The sequence below is a fragment of the Monodon monoceros genome, unplaced genomic scaffold (genome assembly GCF_005190385.1).
Source record: "Monodon monoceros isolate NGI ecotype Baffin Bay Population unplaced genomic scaffold, NGI_Narwhal_1 Super_Scaffold_9, whole genome shotgun sequence".
Lineage (NCBI taxonomy): Eukaryota > Metazoa > Chordata > Mammalia > Artiodactyla > Monodontidae > Monodon > Monodon monoceros.
This window is the reverse complement of record NW_021703786.1, coordinates 38,290,722-38,316,342: the sequence shown is the minus strand read 5'-3', so window position 1 is coordinate 38,316,342 and position 25,621 is coordinate 38,290,722. Positions and strand designations below refer to the sequence as shown.

General features: G+C 62.5%; 1 protein-coding gene across 3 annotated transcripts in view; it reads right to left on the bottom strand.

The window, feature by feature from the left end:
• Positions 1-25,621, bottom strand: part of RAI1 (retinoic acid induced 1) — a 105,687-nt gene that overhangs the window by 64,934 nt on the left and 15,132 nt on the right. For all 3 annotated transcript variants that reach the window (XM_029212444.1, XM_029212443.1, XM_029212441.1), the window contains exon 2: positions 5,693-5,830. The gene's annotated coding sequence lies outside the window, so the exon portion shown is untranslated. The remainder of the gene's footprint in view (positions 1-5,692; positions 5,831-25,621) is intronic.

Sequence of the window (25,621 nt, the reverse complement as noted above, 5' to 3'; positions counted from 1 at the left end):
CCGGATGCAACCGGGCCCTTGAACAAACTTGACCTGGTTTTCCTTACCTTCCCGACAGTCCAGTCAGGAAAAAGCTATGCTCCCCACAGCACAAAGGGCCAACTGAGGCTGGAGGAAGCATGAAAGGCCCATGCTCGTGGCCGGTGCCGAGTGCGTGCAGTGCAAGGGGCAGGGCAGTGGGCCACCTTCTGGACAGTCGGGTCCCCACAAATGGGGGGTGACCCGGTTCACCCGAGCGCCTCCCAGTTACAGACCGCGACAACACCTGATTCTGGGATGCAGGCTGAGGGTCTCCTGGCTTCTTGTTATTACGGCTACTTGTTCCATGACTGCAGGGCTCACAGGGCTGACTGGGGGCCAGACAACCAGGCTAGGCAGAGTGTGACCTGGCCCAGACTTCTCCAGAAAGGTCTTGGTGGCAATGGACCCAGGAGTGTGGTTCCTCGGTGGCCAGCGGTTCCTGGCCAGGCCCTGCCCAGGCTGGTGAGCACAACACGATTGAGACTGGAGCTGCTCCGGGCTGGCGAGCCATCTGCTCCCCACGTGAGCGGGCACCACAGCCCTACACCCCATGCAGCTCGGACCTCAGAGCCGAACAACCTCAGGAGTGCTGTGAGCATGACAAGGCGTGCCCTTGGGCACCCCAGCTTCCCAGGGGTCCTGCAGAGGGAGGACCCCTCATCGTGGGAGTCTGGGGGCAGGTGGGAGCTAGAAAGGGGGTCTGGGCCCCCCCCAACCTCTGACTCCGTGACCTCAAGCATGCCAATTCGCTATAAAACTGGAACCACAAACGCTGACTCGCAGGATGTGTGCAAACAGGCCCAGTGCCCTGCGTATGAGTGGGCATCTATGGGGCCTGGTGGCTGCCACCCCGACACCCAGGCACACACCCAAGCACAAAGACACAGCACAGAAATGCCCAAATGCCCACACTCAAGGGAGGGTGGCTCTTAACCTCGACCTCCTGGATGGAGCTGTTTGTACCTCAGAAAACATACCTGGGAGTGGGGTGCCTTCAAAACTCAAAGGAGAAGCTCAAATCTACCGTGGGCACATACCCCCAACACCTCGCCACCTGCCCCCACCTCCAGGTCCGCTCCACTCTGGGGGCCGGGTCTTGAGCTGGCCCTGCCCTGCAGTGGAACCCCGCCCCATCCTACATCTCTGGCCGCAACCCCATCCTCTCTCCGGCTGGGGGATGTGAGCAGAAATGGCTCAATCAGGATATAATCGTTTTTAATTAACGTGCAGATCATTTCACAGGCTGATCTCCTTGGAGACCAGAGGGAAGACGGTCTTTTAAGATTTTCTTTTGCCTCCCCCCACCTCCCCCTCCCAGTCGAAGGCCGCCCCCCTTCACCCCCCCCAGCCGCAACCTTGAAAGCAGCACAAAAGCCTGGTGCCTAGATCCCTCTTGGGGCCATTAGGAGGAAAGTGTGTGCTCGCACACAGATAAACACGCACGTGCCCAAGCTCCAGGGCACGCTCTCCCCCTGGAAATGCGCGAATGGGATCAGAGACCCACAGACACGGTACACGTGGGGACACACACAGATTCACACACACACACACAGGTATGCACGCACGCACACGTGCCCAAGAATGTACAAACGGCCCGAGGCACACAGGCATGGGCACACACACCCAGGCTGGCAGGCACGCCGACCCCCAAGAATACACAAACAGGATCAGACACACAGACATATGCACATGCAAGCACATGGGAAAGCATCCAAGCCCAGAGACACCACAGAAAGGCCCAAATACCCACACTCGTGGGAGGGCTGCGCACAGGGGGGATAGAAGGCCCCTATCCTGCAGTGGGGAGTCCGAGCCACAATTGCCTCGCCCCCACATGCACCCCGGCCCTGACCTCGGACCTGAGGGGGCCCTGCCGCCTGCCCCACAGGGACCCACGAACAGAGAAGCCACCGCCCAGGTCTTGCCTCCCTGCCACCCACCTGGTCTGGGTCCTCCTGATCTCCAGAGCCCCCTGAACAGCTGTCCCACTCTGCCCTGAGCGAGCCCACCCCAAGGTCCAGCCTTTCCGGGCCATGCAGGTCTGGCCAGCCCCCGCCCGCACTGGGAGCCATGCCCCCAGCCGCTCCTCTGGGTGCCCAATGAGGCTGGGGGCCGGGGGCTTCCTCTCTCCTTTTTTCACTTTAAACAGGTCCTTTCCTTCCCCATTTTCTGCCTCTACCCCCTTTCTAATCCCTTTTTCTCCGTGTGCCTTTGCTCCCAGCCTTCCTTCCCTGTCTCCGCCTTCTTCCCCTCCCTCTTTCCCCTTCCTCCCCAGGGGCCTCCTGGGGTCAAGCTGAGCCAGAGGGAGTGGGTGAGATGTCGCTGGTCCTTCCCCACTGCCCCGCAGTGGCCGTCTGTGCCAATACCCACTCCCAGCCACTGAAAAGACCCAGAGCTAGGTCTCCAGATAGGTATACAGAGGCCTGGGGGAAGGGGCATGACCACTGGGGTCCTCTGACATCTGCAGTCCCACCGTCTCTCTGCACCTGCTTTGGGTCCTCGGCTTTTCCTCCTGGAAAATGGGATGGCAAGGAGGAAGGGGGAGCCGTGTGGAGGGGCCACAGGGAATCCACGGCTGGCCAGTGGCAGGCTGGTACCTTGGGTGGCCCCAGGTACCGTGGACATCGTGGCCACAGCCAGTGTGCACGGCACACACGGGCTGAGCAGCCTGTCTGGTGCTCCAGCTGCCAACACGATAGGCCAGCCAGGTGCCTCTCCTCTCTTGTGGTCTCAGTGCCCCCATCTGTGAAATGGCCAAGGTCAGCCTAAAAGACCCCTAGGGACTCTTCCCAGATGCGGAAACCAAAAGGCAGGTCAGTAGCCCATTCTTGGCCGCTACAAGGCCCAGCGGCTGTGACCCTGGAATTCACTTCCCCTCTCTGGGCTCACGTTTCCTCCTGTGTCAAAGGAAGGAGGTCAGACAGGTGATTCATTGCCAAGGCTCTTTCTGCTCTGAGAGAAGGTTCTAGATAGCGGGGAGGAAGGAGAAGAGTGTTCCACTTATCAGGGAAAAAACGAGGAGCCCGTTTCTCCCGCTGCAGGTGCGAGCGGTGTCATTTTGAGGAAATCATTTTAAACGTCAAAAAAAGCTCTCCACACAAATAAATCCACTACCTCATTCATCAGGGGCATCCAGAACGTGGAACAAAAGGGGAATATTAAGTAAACGGTGGCGCATCCATCCAATTGGAAAAGCCTGAAGACATTAACTGCGCTGTTCATGAAGAGTTGGTTACAAAACAGGAAAAGGCTCCCGTTAGCGCCAACGAAGTGCAGGATATACGTCTGAACATAAAGAATGCCGACAAGTCTCTAAAAAACAAACCAACCACCAAGTCAAGAAGACCGTGGAGAAAGACCACAAAATATTAACATTGTCACAGCCCACTGAGGCTGTCTGTAACCTTTTTTATTTTTCTCTATTTTTCTATTAACCATATTTTAAGATATATACATTGAAAATATCGTTTAAAAAAAAAACAAGGACTGAACGCCTCCAATTGAGAAACTTTCCCCTACCGTTCATTTATTCATTCATTCATGACTAATGCATTCACCCCTGTGTCCATCGGCCAAAGCCCACTGCTCATGATGGCCAGGCTGGGCTCTCACTTACAGGAAAGGGAAACCAGTGGGGGAGGGAAGACGCGCCCCCCTACCTCGCCCCTACCCCAGGATCTACACCAGGGGCCTGTGCTGTATCTGGCCCTCGGGTGAGCAGAAATCGATCCTGCCAGGTCCTGCCTTCCTGCAGCCTCGGCAGGCCTGCCCTCAGCTGCCAGGGCCTCACAGTCTAGCTTATGGGTCAGAAACCCACGCTTAACGGCGGGGAATGGGGACTGGGGGAACGCGTCCACCCCACGTCCACGGCAACGGCCCCAAGGCAGTAGGCATAACCCCTTTTCCCTTGAGGCCACACAGCTGCTATCTGGCTGCGGGCACCTTCTCTGGGCTCAGATTCCCACCTCCCCAGGGTCCCTGAGTAAGGCACCACCCCACCAGGCGGGAGCACAGCACGTCAAAGGTCCACACTGCGGCCTGCCAGGTTGGGGCTGACAGGTTTCCCGGGAGGGTTAACTCTTCCCACACCTGGACGGAGCCAGAGAACAGCTGCCCCCCTCCCGCAGGAACGCCTTCTTAAGTAGAAGGATTTCCTTCACCTGACCGGGTTTGCTGGGCCCAACCCTCGGGAGAAAAAGGGGAGAGCCCCCCTTAGCGCCCTGCGCCGCTGCCTGGAACCCAACGAAGGCAGATTTCCACGGACTCTCCTTCACCCCCGCTCCCATTCCAACTAGCCCCGACCCCTTTCACCCCTCCCCTCCGCCCCCAAGGAGCAAAGGAATCCGAGCGCTTAGCTGACCCTGCGGCCGCCACTTTGAGTCGAGCCCCCCTTCAGGACTGCGGTCCCCAGAAATTCTCCGGGCCAGCGCTCCCTTCGCAGGGCCCAGGCGGGAAAGGAGAAGTTCCCACCCCTCTTCTCCCCTCCCCCAGCCCCTAGGGGAGGGGCGAGGGTCCGGATCTCCGGGTCAAGGAGCAGCGTCTGCCGTGGATCGCAGGAGACACACACTCCGTCACACACACACACACACACACACACACACACACACACCCACACCACCCTCGGGATCACCTCTGAAGCCCGCATTGTACAGGAGGGGAGGAGGCTGGTGGTGGGGGGCCTCGACGTGCCTGGAGTCACCAGCCAATCACCCAGCCCGAGAGAGGCTGGAACCCACGACCCGGGCCCCGAAACCAAGCCTCGGGCCTCCACTGCGCACCCCACCCCGCCCGACCCATCCGACGTCAACATCTCTAACCCAAACAAGCCCCTCCCCCTAAGGAGTCTCCCTCCCCCTTTCCCTGGCCAGGGTCAGCAGCCCCCGGAGAGACCGAGCTTCGACCCCCCCCCCACCTCCCCCCGCAACCGCACAGGCGCGAGGTTTCATTGTCAACCTGGCCACTGGGGCGCGCGCGAGGCGGCGGTGCAGGGCAGGGGAGCTATCGCGGCCAGTGGGGAGGGGTCTCCAGGGGAAGTGTTTAGAGCAGCTCCTCTCGCTCTGTCCAGATCCGGAAGCCGCCGGGGGAGAAGGAAGGCGGGGGCGGGGAGAGCGCGACCTCCGCGCTCGCGGGCTGCAAGGAGGGGCCGCGGCGGCCGCAGGAAGCGCCCGAGGCGTCGGGGGCGCCGAGTCCCCCGGGAGGCTGCGCTCTCGGGAAGTTTCCCACCAGTGGCCCGGAGCAGGACTGGGCGCGCAGACACCCCTCCCCGCCTGACCAGCTCCCGGGCGCAGATTGCGAACTTGAGCAAACTCCTTCCTTCCCCGCGTCCCTCCCCTCCCGTCCGCGGCCACCAGCCCCGCCATCTCAGACCCCAGCCTTAGGCCAGTGGCGCTGTCGCCAAGACCCCTCACCTATGTATGGTGGAGAAAAGGAAAGGGAGGAATCCCCAGCACAACCAAACTGCGGCCAAAAAAAAGAAAAAAGAAATTCCTTTTGAGCCCGATTTCCTCAACCGGTGTGGAAAACCCCAAACAGGCAGATCTGCAACTCTAGCCAAGATCGCGGCGCGGCGGGAGGGGTGCCGGGGGCGGGAGGCGACCCCCGCCGGCAGCCCCGAGAGCCCTCGCGCCCGGATCGGCCCCCCGAAGACACAAAGCTCCGCCGCCAACAATACCTGCGGGTTCCTCCTGGGTCTCCCGGGCGCCAGCGCTGCGCGTCTCGCCGCCTCCCTTCCCCGCGCCGCCTCTCCTCCTCCTCAGCTCGCGCGCGCTCTCTCTTCGTCTCTTCCAGAACGCGGCGGCCGGATGAGATCCTTGGGAGAAAAAAATGTGAGCGCTCGCACGGTTCCTTTCTCTCCGCCCGCCGCTCGCGGCGGCCCGGGGCTCGCTCCTTTCTCCCTCGCGCTCCCTCGCGCGCCGCGCCTCTAGCGCCCCGCGTTTCCTTCTCAGCAGACCCTGCGAGCGCCCTCAGTAGCCATTATTCACGGGCCACCGGGGGCAGGAGGTACAGACAGCCCAGTGGCCGCATCCACTCGGCAAGCGCGATGCGGGCGCGGGGCGCGCGCGGGGAGGGGCGCGCGATGAGGGGGCTTGGCTGCGCGCAGCCCGCGCCCCAGACGCGGGGGAGGGGAGGAGGCGGAGGGGGCAGGGAAGGAGGAGGCGGGGGAGGAGCGGGAGCTGGTGAGGCGAGCGGGAGGAGGGGGCGCCGGGGAGACGCTCCCGCGGCTCTCACCGCAGGGGCTCGGGGTCAACGGCTAGGAGGCTCCGAGGCGATTAGAGACCGGGCGGGGGCGGGGGGGGAAGTGTCTTCGTGCGCGCGCGCCCGCGCGGCGCGCGCACGAAGACATGGAAGGGGAGGGAGGGAGGGAACGCTTTAATATTTTCCCAGTGACTTACGAGCCCGTGGATGAGCTCCTGGCTGCGCGCTTGGGCCCGTGTGTGTATCAGTGTGGCTGTGTGTTTCTGGTCTGTCTTCCGTGTGAATATCACGGGGCTTGGGGGCCTGCGGCGAGCTTGTGAATGTGCTTCTGGGTCTCGGGGGCACGGAGTGATGCGGTGCCTGCGTGGGGTTGTTTGTGTGCGATTGTTTATCGACGGTTGCGGGACTGCGCCTGTGTGGGCCGTGTCTGCGTGAGGTTGTGTGTTTATGGGCTTGTGTCTGCGTGGGCCCGAGTGTCTCAGGGGTGTCGTGTCTCCGTGGGGGCTTGTTTGCGTGGGGCTGCGGTTGTAGGGACCGTGCACGGCTGGGGTGCGCCCGCAGGCGGCCTTGTGTGGGGCTGGCGGGGCAGTGTTCTGCGTGCAGGGCCGAGGCCTGGCTTGTGAGGGGGTGGGGGGGTCCGCGTGGCGTCGGGGACCGCACCGCCGCAGAAGAGGCGCCTGAGGCACGAACAGGCCGCGCTGGGGTCGGGGCGAAGCGAGACAAGTGGCGGCGGAAAAGAGAAGGCGGAGACCCGGGGTCCCGCATCCCGCCCCCACCCCACACCCCCGTCCGCACCAGAGACGCAGCTTGGAGATCCTGGCCCTGGCCAGCCCCGCGGTCCTAGAGGCACCGGGTTTGGAGGACCCTACCGGCCCGGGAAGACGCCTACGGGCTGGGGTTTAGCGGGAACCCAAGGCTCGGAGATCCGGGAGCAGCCCAGAAGCGCGCGGCGAGTGCTGCCCGCAGAGGCGGGTCGCGGTCCGGAGACGGCGGAGGACCAGGCCCAGACAAAGAAGAACGGGGCCGGGGCCTCGAGGCGGGACCGTACCTCCGGTTCCCCCGCGGCCGAGGGGCGGCCCCTCCTCGCTCCAGTCCCGGGGCCGCCGCCGCAGCGGCCCCAGAGCCCCAGGGACGCGGAACTACGCGCCCCGGGCGGGGCCAAGGTGGGGGGCGGGGGTGAGCGTAGCAGGCGGGCGCCGCGCCCCGGGGCCGTGATTGAGCGCTCGGCAGCCCGCCCCTCGCCCGGCAGCGCACCGCCCACGCAGCCATTCATTCATTCATCCATCCTCTCTCCATCCACCCACCTTCTATCCATACACGTGTCCGGCCTATCGTCCGTCCGCCCGATTATCGCGCCAGGGATCACCCTGATGCGTCAGAGCTGGCTCTCTCCACTTTCTCCTGCTCGCCAATCTGTCCGTGCCATTCTCCTCGGCAGCCACCTTGCCTCCCCTCAGGCCCCTCTCTGTCTGGCAGGAGGGAGGAGTGCACCCCACGCCCCGTCACACTCGGGCTTTGCTTTTCAGTGATTCAGGGGACCCCTGTCCCCGCCTACTAACGCCCCCCCCCACTAACGGATTCATACATCCTACACCCACCCCTGCCTTCTCCCCACCCTCCCTGAGACCTGGTGAGGGCAGTAGCCAGCAGCTCATCACACCACTGCTGGAGGGCCTCCTCAGCCTGGCCTTCTCTGGGCTGGGGATGGGGGCATTCGAGGGGGGGCTTATGAAGGATTGCTCTGCCCCCAGGTCCTGGTGGCACAGGGGCCATTAGGACCCCAGTGACCACAACAGTCACTCCCAAACCTGCCATTTGTAGGGTGTCAACTGGGGATGAAAAAAACAGGTTCCTGGGCTCCAGCCCAGACCTCATCAACCCAAGTGCCCAAAGCCTCTTCATAGGCTGTTCCCTCTGCCTGGGAATCAGCATCTCACAGCCAGGCTTGGGAACCACTGGCCTGGAACATCTTACAGCCTGCCCAGTCCTGAGTGCAGCCGCCCGGCGCAAAGAGCAACCCTTTTTGCTCCCAGAAATGGACCCTCTAGGCTGACCCCAGACTCACCTGGGAAGGATGCACCGAAAAAAGATGCCAACTACAGGCACCTGATCCCACCAGCAGGCCCTGGCACCCTCTCCCTGCTCTGGGCTCTAGCCCCACCTCTAAAATGCAGGCCGCTTAATCTCCATCTTCAATTATCTGGCCTGGGAACCAGGCTCACTCAGTCCTGAGGCCGCTCAGCGAGCCAGGAGAGGCCCACTGTGTGCACCATTAGACAAAAGAGTCCCAATCCCTGCTGGGACCCCCCCGACCCAGCCTCAGTGCCACCTGACCCACAGCCTCAGACTGTCCCTGTCACATTCTGACTCAGCCACCTCCTCCAGCCACCCATGGGCTACGTGGCAGGTGGGAGAATGAGGCTGGTAGTGGATGCCCCCTTCCCCTGGGGGGCAGGCACAGGCTCCCTCCCCTTCCTGGTTTCAGAGTGATCAGAAGAAAAAGTCCTCACAGTGGCTAAAGCTCCCACACAATCAGCGCCCCCTGCCCCTCACCACTGTCTCCTTGCGGTTCCTTGAATTCACCAGGCACATTCTCACCTCAGGGCCTTTGCACTTGCTGGTCCTTCCACCTGGAATGCTCTTCCCCACCTTCTACTGTACCATACAGTTCACTGACATATGTATTTTGTAGGAATTTTTGTCTGTCTGCTCACTGGTGTATCCTCCGTGCCTGGAATGGTGCTTGGCACACATTCAGTAAGTATTTGGTGACTGAGCCTGACCCAGCCCAGGGCTTTCTCTTTGAACCCAGGGCCCCTCTGGAGAACAATGGGAGGGGACAGAAAACAGTGGGGCAAGGACAGATGGTATGACTCATCCAAGGTCACTCTAGGGCCCTTCATGGATTCTGGATTCCCAGCACGAGTCCTGAGAGTCTGGAGGAATGAGATGGTGAGCCATGGCTCATCCCAAAGGAGGATAAGGGCGTGGCTGAGGGTCCAGATTCACACCCACCAAAAAGGACAGAGACCCCCTATCTGGCCAGGGTCCTCCCACCAGTGTTGTCATGGAAGGTGGTGAGGACAGCCCCTCATGGAAGGGATCTGCCAATCTCTGAGAGAAGCCAGGCTCAGAGCCATCAGAGGACTTGTCAAGGACACACAGCAGGACAAGCTGATCCCCACCTGACTGTAAGTTTCCAGAGCGGGCACTCAGTATGCACTTAGCAAAGGAATGAATGAAGTGACAACATCAAGATTCAGACTTAGGTCTGCACAGCCCCCAACCCCTTGCCTGTCCCATCAGACCCTACTAGCAGGATTCACGGGATTGTGGCAGCCGTGCCCAGCACACGGCGGGTCTTCTGTCCACACTGAGGGGGGGCTGCCAGGCTGGCTAGCTCCCTGCTCCAGCCAGGGGTCTAAGTCCACAGCTCACCACGTGAGTCCTGCTCCAGGCTCGGCGGGGACAGGGGATGCCCTCGCGTGGCTGGCAGGAGAGTCCCGTGGGCCAGGGTGGGGTGTTCACGGTCTCAAAGGGCCGCTGCTTCCTGGGGAGGCGTGGCTGCAGTCAGAGAGCCAGGGCTTAGACTGGCGGCCCTTCACTCTCCCAGCACCGTCTGCAAAGCCGCCTTCCTGCAAAGCCTGTGTCCAAATGCTGTCCAGGGTGAAATAATAAACAGGGACCCCAGGCAGGCAATGCGGTCAGCGGGGCTGCCAGATGTTGGGCTCACTGACAGGCCATCAGGGAAGGGGTGAGCCAGGCACCACCCTGGTGGGCACGAGAGGCGGAGAAAAGGGACGTGCACTCCAGACACCAGGCCAGGCGGGTGCTACCGAGACCCAGAAGTCTCGTTCAAGCTCAGCCCTGCTCTGGTGACCCCCAGGTCTCCTGGCCTCAGGGGGGCTGCAGCTCGCCGAGGAGGGGATGCAGCGCCACGTATCTGGCCTGCAGGGGCGCAGGCCTGGGGTCAGAGGTGCACCAGCAGTTTCAAGTTTCCATCTTTCCCTCATCTCGGCCACCCTCCCCATTTCGGAGACAGGGTCCCTGAGGTCCAGATGGCTGACTGGCCCACCGTCACCCAACTGCTTGGCCCATATTTACTGAGCACCTACTATGTTCCAGGACCGTTCTGCACGTGAGGATTCAGAGCAAGGAACAAGACAAAGCTCCCCTTCGTCCTCGTCAGGACACTGTCAAGAAGCTGCATGAGTGAGCGAGTTCCGTGGTCTGTGACATTTAGGGGAGGTGTGCTGTGACAAATAAATGAAGCTGGGGAGTGGGCTGGGAGCCCGGGGCAGGGATGCTGTCTTCCTGTCACTGGCCAGGGAACCGGCACTTGAAACAGGTGAGAACGGACCTGACACATGAAGGCGGTGAGGCAGGCAGCTACCGGGGGCAGAGCTGTGCAGACAGAGGGGACGGCGAGGGCGGAGGAGGCCCAGAGGCCGGAGTGGAGGTGCGATGGGGCACGTGGGAGGGAACGGGGACAGAGAAGGGACAGGAGCCACCCACAGGCCCTTGCGCACGTCTGTGAGGCCTGCAGCTCTCGCGGGGCACGAGATGAGGTGTCCCTGCAGCGCTCTGAGCCAAGGAGGCCAGGGACCTCCACGGGTCCTCACAGGGGTGAGGCCAGGGCAGGAGCAGGGAGCCCAGGGAGGTGGCCTGGCCAGGACGGGGACCAGGGAGAGCTCAGAGGGCGTCCAGTTCTGGGTTTGTTTTGGAGGCGGGGCTGACAGGATTAGCCGCTGCGGGCAGCCAGGTGGGCACGTGGGGCGGGCGCCCCCAGCGGGAGGGCAGTCCTCCTGCGTCTGTGACAGGTCTGTGACCTTCACGTCCACTCTGTCAGCTCAGATGCCTCCACTGTTAGCAGATGTGCCAGGAGCCGTGCCCGCCTGGGTCAGCTCTGGTGACCTGACAAGTTGAGTCCACTCCAAGCCTCAGTTTCCCCTTTTTACGCACTTGTGGGTCCAGGTCAGCAGCCGAGGCCCACGTACCTCCCTCCCTGCGGCTCCTGTCCACCTCACAGACCAGCAGGCAAGCCTGCCCCACGGATCGCTCCTTGACCCAACGTTTCTGGAGTGCCCACCGGGTGCCAGGTGTTGTCAGGGAGCCGGGGAGACAGCAGAGGACAAGGCAGACCTGCACCCTGCCCTCGCGGGCCAACGTGGACAGCAAACAGCTCCCGCCCGCTTCCTTTTTCTCCCCAAACCCTCTCATGCCCGGCACTTCCTGAGAGCTGGGCCACAATGTGGACTCAGGGCAAAGAACTTGATGTTTTTGCTGGGGGCAGGGGCGGGGAATCAGGAGTATAAATGCCCAAGTTCCCTTAAGTTTGGGGCACATTTTCAGTTTGTTCATCTCCCCCGCATCCCAGGGGCCAGCAGGAGAGGTTGCAGGAAGGTGTGGGATCTCCTCATTTAGGTTCTGCCAGAGTCCAGGCAGGAGCAGGGCTGCGTGGCGCCCACCTCTCCTGCCCGGGGCTGGCCTGTGGCCCTGGGGCTGGCTGCACTGGGGTCCACTCACAGTGCCTGCTGAACGTCAGGCCAAGACCAGTCCTTCTTCCCTGTGCCTTTGGTCTGTAAGACCTTTGATCTCTGCCATCTGTCTGTCCATCCTTCCTTTCTAGACTGGTGGGAGGCCACCAGATGAGGTCATGTAACTCATACTCAGATAGGGCACACCCACCTGCTAGGGAACCCTCTTCCCTGGGTGTGGGACCTGGCCTGGAGGTCTCTCTCACACACTCACCCTGCCAGTAGCCTCTGCAGCCTCCCTCTGCTGGGGGATCCAGGCCAGTGCAGCCCCATCACCCTGCCCCCGCCATCACCTTCCTCTCTCAGCGTCCCAGCGCACCTGAAGATGCTGGATTCTGTCCCTGAGCTTGGAGACTGCAAGGCCCCGGATTCGGAGAGCGGATCAGTGGGGGGAAAAGAAGAGGGAAGGAAGACAGATGGACAGACGGGAAGTGCAGATGAAGGGCAGGGGGGAAGGAAGGAGGTGAGAGATGGGAGCAGAATGGAGGAAAGAAGGGAGCCTGGAGGAGAGGGTGGGCAGGGGTCTCCCGGTGCCTCTCCCGCTCTGCATTCTCTGGAAAGGTCCTGGGACCGGAAGGCACACCTCGGTTCCTGGCTATGACAAGGCCACCCACTCCCGGCACTTCTGGCCTGGCTGCGATCCTGACTTGGCCCTGGGAGCAGCTCCTGGCAGCCACATGCCTGCTTGGTGCCCAGCAGGGCCCACCAAGGGGCTGGGGGCCACAGTGTGGCTGAGGCCTAACCGGTCCACTGCACCAATGCGGATGAACCCCTGGCCCCAGCCACAGACTGACCCTTGATCCCAGTCAGTGCGCCAGCATCCTGACCCGACCCCAGCCACAGACAGACCCCCGCCCTCTGCCGGGGATGGACTTCTGACCCCAGCCATAGTCTCTAGCCACAGGCTGACCTCTGACCCCGGCCCCAGCCTCAACCCTGATGCTGGCAGAGGCCTACTGTGGTGACCATCCTGTGGACATGTTCCTCTGGGGACCACGTAGGAAGAAGGGGAAAGGCCCAGTTCAGGGCCACTCACCCCCCAGGTAAGAAGCACCATCAAGCCCGCAGTGGCCCACAGAGGCCTCAGGCCTGCGGTGACTGGGGAGGCTGGACGCACACACGCAGCCAGGCCCCAGGGCACAGCAGACAGACGTGTAAAAACACAGGTACCAGCACACAGACGTGTGCACACGCAGACTGTCTGTGCCCCCTGCCCCCGGCCCCTTCTCGCTGGGCCACACAGCCCCTCCGGCCCAGGCCCAGGGGCTCCCCAGGCATCAGACAATGGGAGCGACAACAGACAGCCCTCCACTTCCTCACGGCCCCTCCGTGGGCCCCGTGGCTTCCTCTGCCCGCCTGGGAGGGAGCCCAGCAAGAGGGCGAGCGTTGCTCCCTCCCCCAAACTCCCCCCACTTCACACAGCAGATCAAGGCGGTCAGGACGTGCACACACACACTCCCCTGATTAGACACACACGTACTCATATGCAGGCGAGGAGATGCACACAGGGTGTGTATGCACGTGCAAGAGGCACAGGGTGAGGACACGCAGAGACTCCTCTGTGACAGCGCCACACACACCCACACCTGCCTCCCCGACCCCAGCGCTCGTGGTGCCCCTACCTCTGGTGGCTCACGTGACCCCTCCAGCCCCTTCCCAGCTCCGCTCAGAGCTCCTGGGGCCTCTGCTCTCCCTCGACTTGGTGCCTCCAGGGATGCGGCCCCCAGGGACTCTCCTGGCCCACAGCCCCCGGCACCTGAGGACCCGAGTCCTCCTGACCTTGTCCCGCCTGGCCCCAGGCTGCTTGTGGTGCGCTCTTCCTAAGGGGGACCCAGTCCCCTGACCCAGCTGGCAGGATGAGGGAGGCCCGGGCCCAGTTTTTCCAGGGGCAGGTGAATCCCGAGGACATTCACATTGAAAGCCTGAATTCAGGGCCTCCTGGATCTGCAGAGAATGTCCTCTGGAAGGATGGAGAAGAAACTGCTGGAGGGTGTGGGCGGGGGCCGTTTGTGGAGCTGCGTGAGTGTGAGTGTGTGAGGATGGGGGAGGGGGAGGAGAGGGGAATCACGGTTCTTGTGCCCCGCCTACTAGTCTGGCTCCATCCCAAATTCCCCGGTGGAAACCAGGTGATGGGTGGGGGCAGGGGTGGCGGGTGGAGATGGCGCCAACTCCACCAAGCGCTCCCCGGGGAAGCGTCCCAGCAGCCTTGGACGTAGGAGTCTTCAACCCACCTTAGAGACGCGAAAACGGGCTGGGGGAGCAGAGGAGCAAGGTTCAGGCCTGGGTGATTTCAGGTCCAGCCCAAACCGCTGCACCGTCCCCAGAGCTTCTCGAGGGGCCACTCTTATGCACCTGTTACGCTCAGGCCCCGGCCCAGCGCAGCCCACCCGGCACACGTGTGGAAGAAAGGGTCCAACCCTGGCTTCAGACGCCCTGCTGGGCTCTCCAGGAGAGTTAGTGGGAGCTGAGGTCACCACACTCCCAGACACCCTGAACCAGGAAAGGCAGGCCCCCACCTGCCCCCAGAGCAAGTCCAGCTCTGCCATATCCCGGCTGTGTGTCCCTGGGCAGCGCCACACCCTCTCTGGGCCCGGTTTCCACAGCTGAGAAGAGGGATAATGCGTCTGCTCCGGCTTGTGGGTGACAGTGGTGGGGGATGGGAGTGGGGCGGACACGGGCTGGACAGCAGGCTTCTAGGCTGTAATAGGTCTCTCCCAAAGTTAGCAAGAAGCTCACAATGTGCGACCAGGAGACTCCTCCCAAACCTAGGACCAAAACTGATGTGAGGACCCTTCACTGGACAAGCTGACAGGGCCGAGAGCCAAGTCCAACCAGCCACAACTAGCAGCGTTTCCAGCTGCTCCCCTGCGCTTTGGGCGGAGCAGAGAGGCCGACTGCTGGTCAGCTTCCTACACGGTCCACACGCTCCTGGGACCTGAGGCAACAGAACTCACTCAGCGGCTTCCCATTGCATTTCTCAGCCTCAGTTTTTTCACCTTTAAAAGGGGATGTTGATGAATGGAAATTAGCACGTGGAAGTCACTGCGAGATCTGCCTGCTGTATCTCTGAGAAGGGTTATTCCCTTCTGGTCTAGGGAGAGAGCTGAGTTTTCAGCCTCTGGGATGAGTATCAAATTCCAGTTCCATGGCGATGGTCTGAATGTTGCATGTGGTCACCCTACTCAGCCGTGCTCCTGGGGCAGAGGCCCAGACCCGCTTCGTCCCAGAACCGCACGGCCACCGACACCGCCCTGGGCTGCTAATCCCCAGATCCCTCCACAGCCTCCCAGCAGCCAAGCGCAGGGCAAGAAGGTGCCGGGAGCCCCACGCCGCACACCCAGAAACCAGGGCCCAGAGAGGGAGGTGAGGAGAAGTAGAAGCAACAGAGAGACAGCTTTCGCCTCCATATAAGGAAGAACTTGCTCACAGGCAAGAGCTGCCCAGGAATGGAATGAGCCTGCCGCCCGGGGAGGTGGTGAGCGGCCTGTGGCTGACGGCGAGCAAGCAGACAAGGGGGTCTCCGGGTGGGGGCACCACGCAGGCGGCTCGCACGCAGGCCAGGGGAGGGCCGCGGGGATCTCTGGTCCTGTGACTTGCCTGAGGCCACGTGAGCAGGCACGGAATTCCAGAAGGTCAGAGCTGGGGGCCAGAGCTGCCACGTGAAAGCCCGCAGACCCACCGACGGCATCGGAAACGGGCTGGAGAAAGGGGCCCAGCCCTCCGATCGATTCCCTACCTGCCCCCCCCCACCCCCCACATCACAAGCCACTTAACTTTTAGAGGGAAATTCCTGCTTTTGATTTTAGAAGTTGGAAAGTATACAAAAGTAGAAAGGAAAAAAAGCCAAGGTTCCCCTCACCCTGGGACAGTTACCACTAATACTTCCTTCCAATCTTCTCTACACACATCGGTTTTGGTTAGAAATCCTCGTGTGCTCTAAATTTTAAAAAATTAAGACACAATTCCCATACTATAAAATTCACCCTTTTAAAGCAGTTTTTGGTGTATGCACAGAGCTGTGCAACCATCACCACTATTTATTTCCAGAACATTTTCATCAGAAAGAAACCAGTACCCATGAGCAGTCACCCCAGTCTCCCCCACACCACAGTCCCTGTCAACCGCTCATCTGCTCTCCGTCTTTAGGGGCCAGGGCAGCACCTCTTCCCGGCCTCCCTGTGCCCACCCCGGCCCCCTTCAGCACTCTGGCAGCCGAGGGAGCCTGCTGAAACTCAGGTCAGATCATAACCTGCCCACCCGCCCTCAGAACCCTCCGTGGCGGCTCCCACCTCACCCGAGCTACAACCTCACTTACACCTCGGCCCACAGTCCCATGCAATTGGACCTCTGCTGCCTCACCTCCTCCCACCCTCCCCTTCGCTCCCTCTGCTCTAGGCACGCTGGCCTCCATCAAGCATGGTCCTGCCCCAGGGCCTTTGCACCAGCTGTTCCTCTCACCTGGAACACGCTTCTGCTAGGCTCAACTTTCCCCACCACTCCCTGTAATTCTGCTTTCTTCTTCAGGACACATCACCTGACATTCTTTCTGTCCCATCTTCTCCACTAAAATGGCAGCTCGCACCTAGCACTGAGTTGCAGTTCAGTGAATATTTGGGTTGTTTCCAATAGAACAAGCAATGTAAAGGAGCACAAGCAAAATCCATGCGCCTACAGAGCCGTTGTAACTGGCCGCCCCTCTGCCTGCGGGCACACGAGGTGCAAGCCACACGGTGCCTCTCCAGACCTTGCCGGGGGAGTTCTGAAAACTCGGATCTGGTCATCCATGCCGCACAGCCACACGACGACGTCAGCAGGCAGTGAGGCTCCCGCAAAGGCCCAGCCGACCCCGCCCCATCCCAGCTACAGCCCGGCCCCTCCCCAGGCACCGGAGCCCCCACCACCCTAACAGCTGCTGTAGCCGGTGCCTACTCTCGCCGTGGCCCCACCTGCTAAGGGACCCCACCTCACTTGCCCCCTCGGGTGTCCCCCACCTCCCCCTCTGACTGAGCTAGGGGGCACCCTCTCCCTCCCAGCCGCCCCTGGCCCTGGCTGCGCCCAGCACACAGTAGGGCACATAGGAGGCAGGAAGCTGCGTTAAGGGGCTGAGTGAACAGCCCCCGCCCTGAGGGATCTACTGTAACATGCACGCACCTAGAAAAGTCTGGCTGGGGTCACGCTCAGTGCCCACACTTGCCAACCACCTACTGTGCGCTGGCAGGAGACACAGCGATGGAAAACCCAGGACAGCCCTGGAGGGTGGGGGTGGGGGTAGGGGGTCAGGTACAGAGAAGAGGTGGGAGAGCTGGAGCCCAGATGTGCCGCTGCAGTAGGGCCCGCACATGTGTGTGTGCGCGTTCACACTGACGACAGCAGGCTCCACAGTAGGCAGAGCCTGGAGTCCTCCCAGGGCCTCGGTCTCCCCCCCCCCTGCATGCAGGGCTCCCTGGATTGCCAGCCTCCCTGGCCCCACGGCTCAGTCCCGCCTCCCCGGAGAGGTTTTCCGGGTACTGCGGCCCTGCCTTCTCATCCATCAGGATTTTGCTGCATTCCTGTGAGTCATTCTCCAAACAAACCCGTTTGAGGAAGAGAAGGGAGCAAGGGAGGGTAAGAGGAGAGGCTCCATGTGAACCCAGCTCTGCCTCCCACCCACTCCCCCTCCACACCCCCTCCGATGCACATGTGGGGCCCCCAGGAGAGCTCTGGAGTAAGTCTGGTCAGCTGTGCCGTGGAGTTGCTGTGTGACCTTGGGCAAGACCCTTGCCCTCTCTGGGCCTCTGGAGAAGATAGCCCTGAAGGTCCCCAGCTATAGGATGCACGGGCTTCCGCGGGGGCTGTCTGTCACAAAGGAGGCAGGGTGTGAGGGAGGTGTGCCCAGGGTCCCCGATGAGGCTCTTTCCACTTCCTTTTCTGTCTACGCACCTCTACAGTGAGGAGGGCAAAGCCTCAGTAGGCAGGGGGCCGAGGAGCTGGCAGAGCAGCTTGTGCCAGTCACAGGGCTCAGGCCTGCCTCGCCCGCCCGCCGCGGGACCAGCGGGGCCTCCAGCGGAAGGCCCATCCCCTGCACCAAGGGCGCTGGGCAGGCCTCCCCCGCGGCGCCAGGAGAGAGGGGGGGTCTCTGGGCAGAGCCCAGCTCTGGGGTGGGGGATGGGACACCGCCTAAGCCAGGAGGAAAAGTCCCCACAGCAGCAGCGGGAAGTGAGTCTCTGGCTGCGTCTGCGTGCGTCATTCCGTGTGCGCGCACGCATGTGCGTGTCAGTAGAGCGACTCCCCCCGGAGTCAGTGGCTGTTTCTCAGTGAGAAGCTGGCCTCTGAGACGCCCTCACTGCGGCCACCAGTTCCGACCGGAGCACGTGCAGGAGCCCGACGCCCTCGTCCGCATGTCCATCTGTGCCTCGGGGTCCGGCTGGTCCGAGGCCAGCTGGCACACCTGTGTGTGTGTGTGAGACGCAGGCTGTGCGGGCCGTGGAAGGGCTGGGAGCACCCACAAGCGTGCCCACAGCGTGGGGGCTGGTGTCCAGGGTGAGCACCCAGCTGGAGGACCTCCTCCCGAGGCACGACTCCAGGGACTGCCCCTCGAGCCTCCTGCTCTCCGGCTCCAGAACCCGGCAGCTGCACCCACGCATGCGCCCCGGCTTGGGGCTCATATCTGGGGGCCCCTTGACACTCAGAGGAATGCTGCCGGCCACGTGCCTGGGCACTGTGCACGGACTCTGGACCCGGTATTAGGGTGCAAGGAGCCCGGGCAGGGGCCCGCCCACCTTCCCAAGGCCCAGCAGGTCCTGGGTCAGGCCTCGAGGCCACATCCTGGCCCAGAGGAGGGAAGTCAGCGGCCTGCGAGGGCACGGGGGGCAGGGAGCAGACCCAGGGCTGCGTGGGACAGAGACCCTGGGGGGCAGCCCGGGGTGCTCAGCCACTGCTCCCAGCTGGGACAAGGGAGGGTCAGCTTATAGGCGCAACGGAACAGGGGTAACGAGAGCCGGAAGCCAGGAGACCAGCAGGGCCCCCGGAGGCTGGGGTGATGAGGGGGAAGTGGGGGCTATGGGCGGATAAGGGGGGTTTCTGAGCGTGTGGGAGAGACCAAACGGGGGGCACCGAGACGAACAGCCACACAGGACAAGACGGGGGCTCCCAGCTCTGCCCCGACCCAGGCTGGGACGTGGACCGTCCTCCTCACAGGTGGAGGCCAGGGGCTGGCACTGCAGTGGTTCCCGGGCTGCTGCCCAACCACGCAGGAGACCCCCGGGTTGCAGCCCCGCTCCCACTGTAAGTCGCTTCTCCCTGGGCCTCAGTCTCCCCACCTGTAAAAGGGGCACCCCGGCCCACCCTGCCCCTGAGTGCGCTCCCCTCTGTGCCTGGAGCTGGGGGCGGGGCACGGGACTCACCCCCCCCCCCAGCTCCCCGCAGTTGCCAAGCTGGGATGCTGTGGGCGCTTCCACCCGGGCTAGAGGATTTCAGCACGTACAGGACAGGCTTGGGTCAGTGTGCTGGTGCCCAGCCCAGGACAGGGACCTGGTCTCCAGACTCTGGGCCATTGCTCTGTGTCCCTCACCTTGTCTGGAACCCCTCGGTTACAAGAAGGAGAGTGTGGGTAGAGATGGCCGCCACTGAAGGATGGGGGCTCAGGGACACGGGGACACAGAGTCTCCCTGGGTCTCAAGCGTGACAAACGATGCACTGTCTGGGGACGTCACAGCAGGCGTGCAAGATGTAGGAGGCTGTGACCCACCGAGGCCGATCCCGCCCGGGAACGCCGAGACCTCAGGATTCCACCTGGCCCCCCAGTCTCACCCGGGAGGGAGAACAGCCGGAAGGGCGGGCAGGAGGACGTGGGAGCCAAGCCCTCGATCCAGGCCGCGGGCACGCACATCCACCAAGGGGTCTCCCCCTGGAGGGCAGCCCCCACTCCTGCTGCTTCCTCCAGGTCACATACACTTGGAGAGGGCCGGGGCCTGCAGGCTGAGCGATCCTGGAGGGCAAAGGGAGCAGAGAGTGGGGTGCAGGGAAGCTGGAGGGGGAGGGGGACGAGGGTGGCGGGGTACCCACTCCTCTATTCCTGGGAGATGGGGTGGGCAGTAGCCTCTGAGGCCCATCAGGTTGCAGGGCCTGAGGACTCCGGGAAGCTTCTCCTGCTCTCTGAGCTCTGCTGGCCCCTCAAGTCCCCAGGGAGCCTGTGAGCTCCTAGATCAGCTCAGGGCAGCTCTCTTGGGGTGAAAGCCAAGTCCGGCCGTGGTCGGAGGCCTTTCCCGATCCCTCCCCCACTCCACCCATCACACTGGCCCCTTCGCTTGTTTTCGCAACATGTGCAGCATGCTCCTGCCTCAGGGGCTTTGCACGGCCATTCCCCCCAGATGTCCCCCAGGTTCACCGACCTCCCTCAAGTCGCCTGCTCAGGAGGCCTTTCCTGACTCCCCAATTTAAAGCTGTGAACAGCTCCCTGACTCCTGCGCTATTTTTTCCTCGCTGCATTTATCGCCTTCTAATATCCTCTGTGGTACCGTCTCCCGTTAGAGCAGACGCTCCAGCAGGGCAGGACCTCTGCTCTGTTCATCCACGTGCACCCAGAACAGCGCCCGGCACAGGGCAGGGGCTCAGTAAATGCGTGGGAATGGGTACAACACCCTGTTCTCTGAGACAGGAGAGCCTCCACTTGAATGGTGAAATCTTTATAACGTTCCCCCTGTCGCAGTTTCAATTCTCTTTTCTCCTGAGACAGCACAGAGAAGACACACGTGTCACCCCTCCCAGCCCAGGCCCACCCCCAAAGCAGTGGTTGGATCTGGGGCAGGAAGGGTGGTCATCCTTTTCCTTCAGTCCGCTGACCACCCTGCATCCTAGACGTCACCCCTGGGTGTTGCTCAGGCACTGGCCACATTGACCCCCCAAACCTTCCCCATCCCTGTGCAGGGCGCCCCTACCCACCCACCACTCCCCCGGGAACACTGGCCGTCCTCCAGGCTCTCCCTGTGCCTGCCTCTCCTCTTCAGACCCCTGTCCGGCCCTTGCCCACCCGGATCCACGGCCTGGCTCCTACCTGGTCTCCCTCTCCAAGTGCTGGCCTTCTGTCTTACCCGTGATTCAGCCTCATCTTTCAGCCCAGAGCACTGCGCCAAAGGCCAAAGTCTCCCTCCAGCCTGGCTGTGCCCTGGCCCCAGCCCTGCTGGCCACACCCAACTGCCCAGGTCTCTTGTCACCCCTCAGCCTTTGCTGGAGCAGCGCCCGCTGCCCGGCTCAGCAAGTCTGCTGCCCGCCGCCCTTTCAGGGTGCCCCCACCACTAGCCCCTTAGGGGACCTGGCCCTCTCTGGGCCGGGCACCGTCACTCTGCACAATGATCTCCAGCTCCCCACCGTCCTATGGGCTCCCTCAGGCCAGTGAACAGGTGCTCAAGGGACACCTGCTGAATAAATGAATGAATGATGTGAACCAATTAGCGAGAAGGTGAATAAATGAGTGAGAGTCTGAGTGGAAGGGCTCTGGGAACAGGTCAGCAATCACGTCCTACTTTCTGCCAGGTCTCCTCCACGGCGCACAGTTCTCCGGTACAGACCTGGCAGGGGGCACACTTGAACACAATGCTGACGACGGTCACGATGCGTCAGTCAGAACGGGCTACGCTATGCTGCTGTAACAAAACCCCCAAAGCTCAAGGGCTTAAAACAAAACAACAAAGGTTTATTTCTCGTTCACACTGCAGGTCCGGCAGGGTGGCAGGGAGGTTCCTGCTCACCAAGTCGTCACACCTGGGCCAAGGGAAAGAGGCCTGGCAGGTGGCCCTGGCAGTGACACACCCAGCCAGGGAGGGACACATGTCTCATTGGCCAGACCTGGTCACATGACCCCAACCAACCACAGCCGTCCCAGAAGCTCGTCCTACCATGGGCTCGGGAGGATGGGGAACTAGGAGTTTGGACCAAAAGCTCGACGATGACACCTCTGATGACCACCACCACCAATACCAACAGCAGAGGCCACTCATCCAGTACTTCCTGTGCCCTGGACGCTGGTCTGAGGGCCAAAGTGGAATTTCCCTTAATGCTCACGTGCTATTCTGAGGCCAGTGCCATGAAGAGCCCCACTTTCCTGATGAGATCACTGAAGCCCAGACACTGAATGACTGACTCACCGAGATCACCCAGCTTGGACGTGGGGACCCCGAGGTCAGAACTCACGTTGGTAATTCCGGGACCTCACGAACTCCCCCATGGAGCCCACTGCTGGGCACAGGCTCTCAGCTTCCTCCACCAAGGCCAGCTGGGGGCAAGGACTGCACTGGTCGGATGACTGTCCCCACCAGAAAGAGCCTCCTTGCCCTGCCATGTCCCATATCCAGACATCCCCGATGCTGGTCCCAAATTTCACGGATAGAAATGGAGGCCCAGAGGGAGGGGTGATCGGGCCAAGGTCACCCCGGGGGGCTGTGCATGGCAGAGGCGAGGCTGCAAGTCCCTGTCCACTGTGGCCTGACTGTCCCAACTGCCCTGACAGCACTGGGTGCCCGCGGGCATCCACAGCCTCAACCAGGGACCCTCAGAAGTGAGGGTGGTGATACACACTCCACCTTCCTGCAGGCAGGTCCACTGAGGTAGTGTCCCCACTTCCAGGCCAGCAAGCCTGTAGCCCTGACCACCTGGGCCGCTCTCTGAGGAGCTGGGCTGCGCAGCCGGCACCTGCTCCCAGGGACAGTCCCATAGCGGAGGCCAAAGAGGGACGGACGGAGGTAAGTCTTTCCTCCAAGGTGTCACCTCCAGGACTTCTGAAAACAAGGCCGGTGACCTTCAGAAAGCCACATTGGGGTGGGGGTGGGGGTTGTGCAGAGTGGCAAGGAACAAAAGGAAAGGGAGCAGCGGAGTCTGAGAAAAGACCCACCTGGAGTGAGATCCCAGCTCTGCTCTGTGACCTGAACCTCCCCAAGCCTCCGTTTCCTCATCTGTAAACTGGGGTTGTGAGCGGGAGTACAGATGACGTACCCGATACCTGATACAAACGCTGTGGCCGTTATGGTTGTTACTGGTATTTTTTTGCCCACCACGTCTCCCCATCAACCTGAGCCCCAGACCTTGATTCGTTTATTTCTTGAACTACAGGGGTCCCACACCAGAAAGATTATGGGTGCAGACTCTCGCCCTGGCTGCCACGAGAATGCGCTCCTCTCACCTGGTCCCTCCCAAAGGTTCCGTGCCCAGGAGCTAGGTCAGAAAGAGCCCCCACCCGTACCCAAACCCCGCCCGGCATCCACGCCCCAAGCAGTGCCACTGGCTCAGTGAGGCCAGCCCTCAGCTCAGCCTCCGGGGGCAGCCGTCCTCCCAGCCTCATGCTCTGCCCGGAAGACTGGAGTCTCCGAGTCCCCTTACCCACTAAGCCCCGCCCCGCCAGCTGCTGGGGCGGGGGGGGGGTGGCAGAACCTTCCAGCGCCTAGGAACCCTACGCCCAGCTCCCCAGCCCAATCCTCAGCCCACAGCATCCGTGGAGCATCTGCTACGTGCCGTCCACCCTGAGAGGCAGAGCTGCAAAGCGCCAGGCCCGTTCCCCGCCAGCCCACGGTCCAGCTGCACAGACCCGCGGGAACACACACAGGCTTGAAGGCGCACAGACCTGCCCTCCAGCTCAGTGCCTCTGGCCGCTGTCTCACCGCGCCGGCCTCAGCGCCTCCATCCGCACCAGGAGACAGGAGCATGATCTGCCGCGTGGGTGGTACCGAGCCTCAAGCAGAGCCTGGCACACAGTAGGTGCTCAACCCGTGTAGGCCTCATTTCTCCCCTAGACAGGCCAGGGCAGAGCCAATGGAGACCGCCCTCCGGCTTTCCACCGCCTCATTAAACAGGGAGGACTGTCCGCCCGGCTGGGATGCCACCTGACGCCCCTGGCAGCCTGCCCGTTCACCTCCATCCTGTCTGCAAGGACACAGGGCCAGGATGGAGCAGGCCAAGTCCTGGCTGCAGGCCAGCTGTGCCAGGACCCCAGGAAAACAGAAGAGGCCCACCCAGCAGGCCCAACTGCCCCGGAGCCACAGAGTCACTGCCAACACCCCACCCCCGCCACCACCTGCACACACACAGTCGGCCCACAATAAACACCAAGGGCTGTGCTGGTGGAAGGAACCAGGCTGAGGCCAGACTGTGTCCTGAGATGAGGTGGCCCGAGTTCAGAGGGACGCATCTGGCCCCCTGGGCAGCAGGGAGCCACTAAGAGTGTCGAGTGGCAAAGAGACCTCTGCCCACATCTCCAGCCTCAGGCCTCACCTCCATCTGTGCGCTCGGGCTTTGCGCGCTCATCCCCTCCCCCCCCCCCCCCCCGCCTCGAACCGTCCGCCAGGCCTTTGCTCCAACTGCCCCCTTCCCAGAGGGCTATTCCCAGCCTCTCTGAGGAGCTCACACTCATCCTTCCAGGCCGGGCTTAGAAGCCTCCCCTGACCTTCCAGGTCTGGGCTCAAAGACGCTCTCTGCTTCCCCCAACTTGGTCCTTTTCACATTGCAGTACAGGGATTCCCTCCTAAGGCCACCCGCCCAGACAGGGATCCTTGGCAAGCAGAGCCCCAACCTGACAGGGCCAGGGTCGGTGTCCACAGAGGGACACTGCGTGACCCTTTATGCTTCTGTCTCTCAGGTGGCACGGGGGGAGGGGCGCAGGAGCCCACTCGGGAGACACGGGTGGTGTAGACCAAAGGGGGTGGGCTGGAGGGGGCCTAGCGGAGGGGCTGGGGTGCAGGGAAGGGGAGGGGCAGGGAGGAGAAGGCCAGCTTGGGGAAACCGTTGACCAGTTCTCCCGCTCCCGCTTCCCTTCTCGCCCTCCCCCCGAGCCAGAGGAGAGGGTGGGAGGGAAGGACCCAGCGGGAGAAGGGGACGTGAGCTGCCCTGAACTGGGGCGCACCCCCGAAGCTCAGCTGGCGGGTTGCGGAGGAGCAGAGGCAGGTCCCACAGGGACCACCTTAAGCCTCAAGGCTTTGGGAGGTTTCCATTGCTCCCACGGCCCCGGGGCCCCTAGCCCGGGCAGAGGGCTTAGGGCAACACCGCAGCCACAACCCCTGTGCCACCCCCAGGTGCCATGCGGGGGCAGGACAGCCAGACCAGGCGGCCTCAAGGAACTGACTCCCCTCCCCCTGGGCTGCCCCACCCCCAGCAGGGGGACCAGACCACCCCTGGGGCGCAGAGGCTCGCCTGGGAGGGGCAGGGATTGTCAGGGAGGGTGGGAGAGGGAGGTGTCGGGCCTCGGAGAGGTGACACGGACTGCCCACCGGGTGCCTGGCATGCAGTGAGCGACCACTGTTGTTACTGTGGGTGCCAGAGGGTGAGGCCAGGTCACGGGCAGCAGCCGGTCCCGCGGGGCCTTGAACGCCAAGCCAGAGCTGGCCGGGCGCTGGAAGGGCGGGCGGGTGGGCAGCGAATCAATTACATGAACCCACACGCAGCCTGAGCCCACCTTGGTCCAGTCCACCCCCCAGCCTCCCCCCCCCCACCCCGCACACCTTCCGGGTGATGAAGGTCACGCAGGCCGGCAACCGGACAGGAGCAATTAAACCCGTGTTCGAGGCCACGAAGCATTAATGCAGCTCATTAGCAGCAGAACGAGAAGACCCTCCAAGGGCCACGGGACCCCAGGGCTGCCGGGACCTGAGTCCCAAGAGAAGCCCCACCTACGGGGGGCCCCGCCTGGGATGGGGTGGGGGGTCCAGGTCCCCAGGGGCCCAGTCCAGGTCCCAAGGCTAGGTCTTTGGACGGTGAGGGACGAGGTCCAACGGGGACGGCAGATGTCTCTCTCCCAAAGAAACACCTGGGGAAACAAGCCTGGAGGTGCGCGTGCCACACAGGGTCCCCAGCAAGGGAGCTGGAACCCAGGTCTCAGCCTGCAGGTGGCTCGTTAATTCAACACAAGG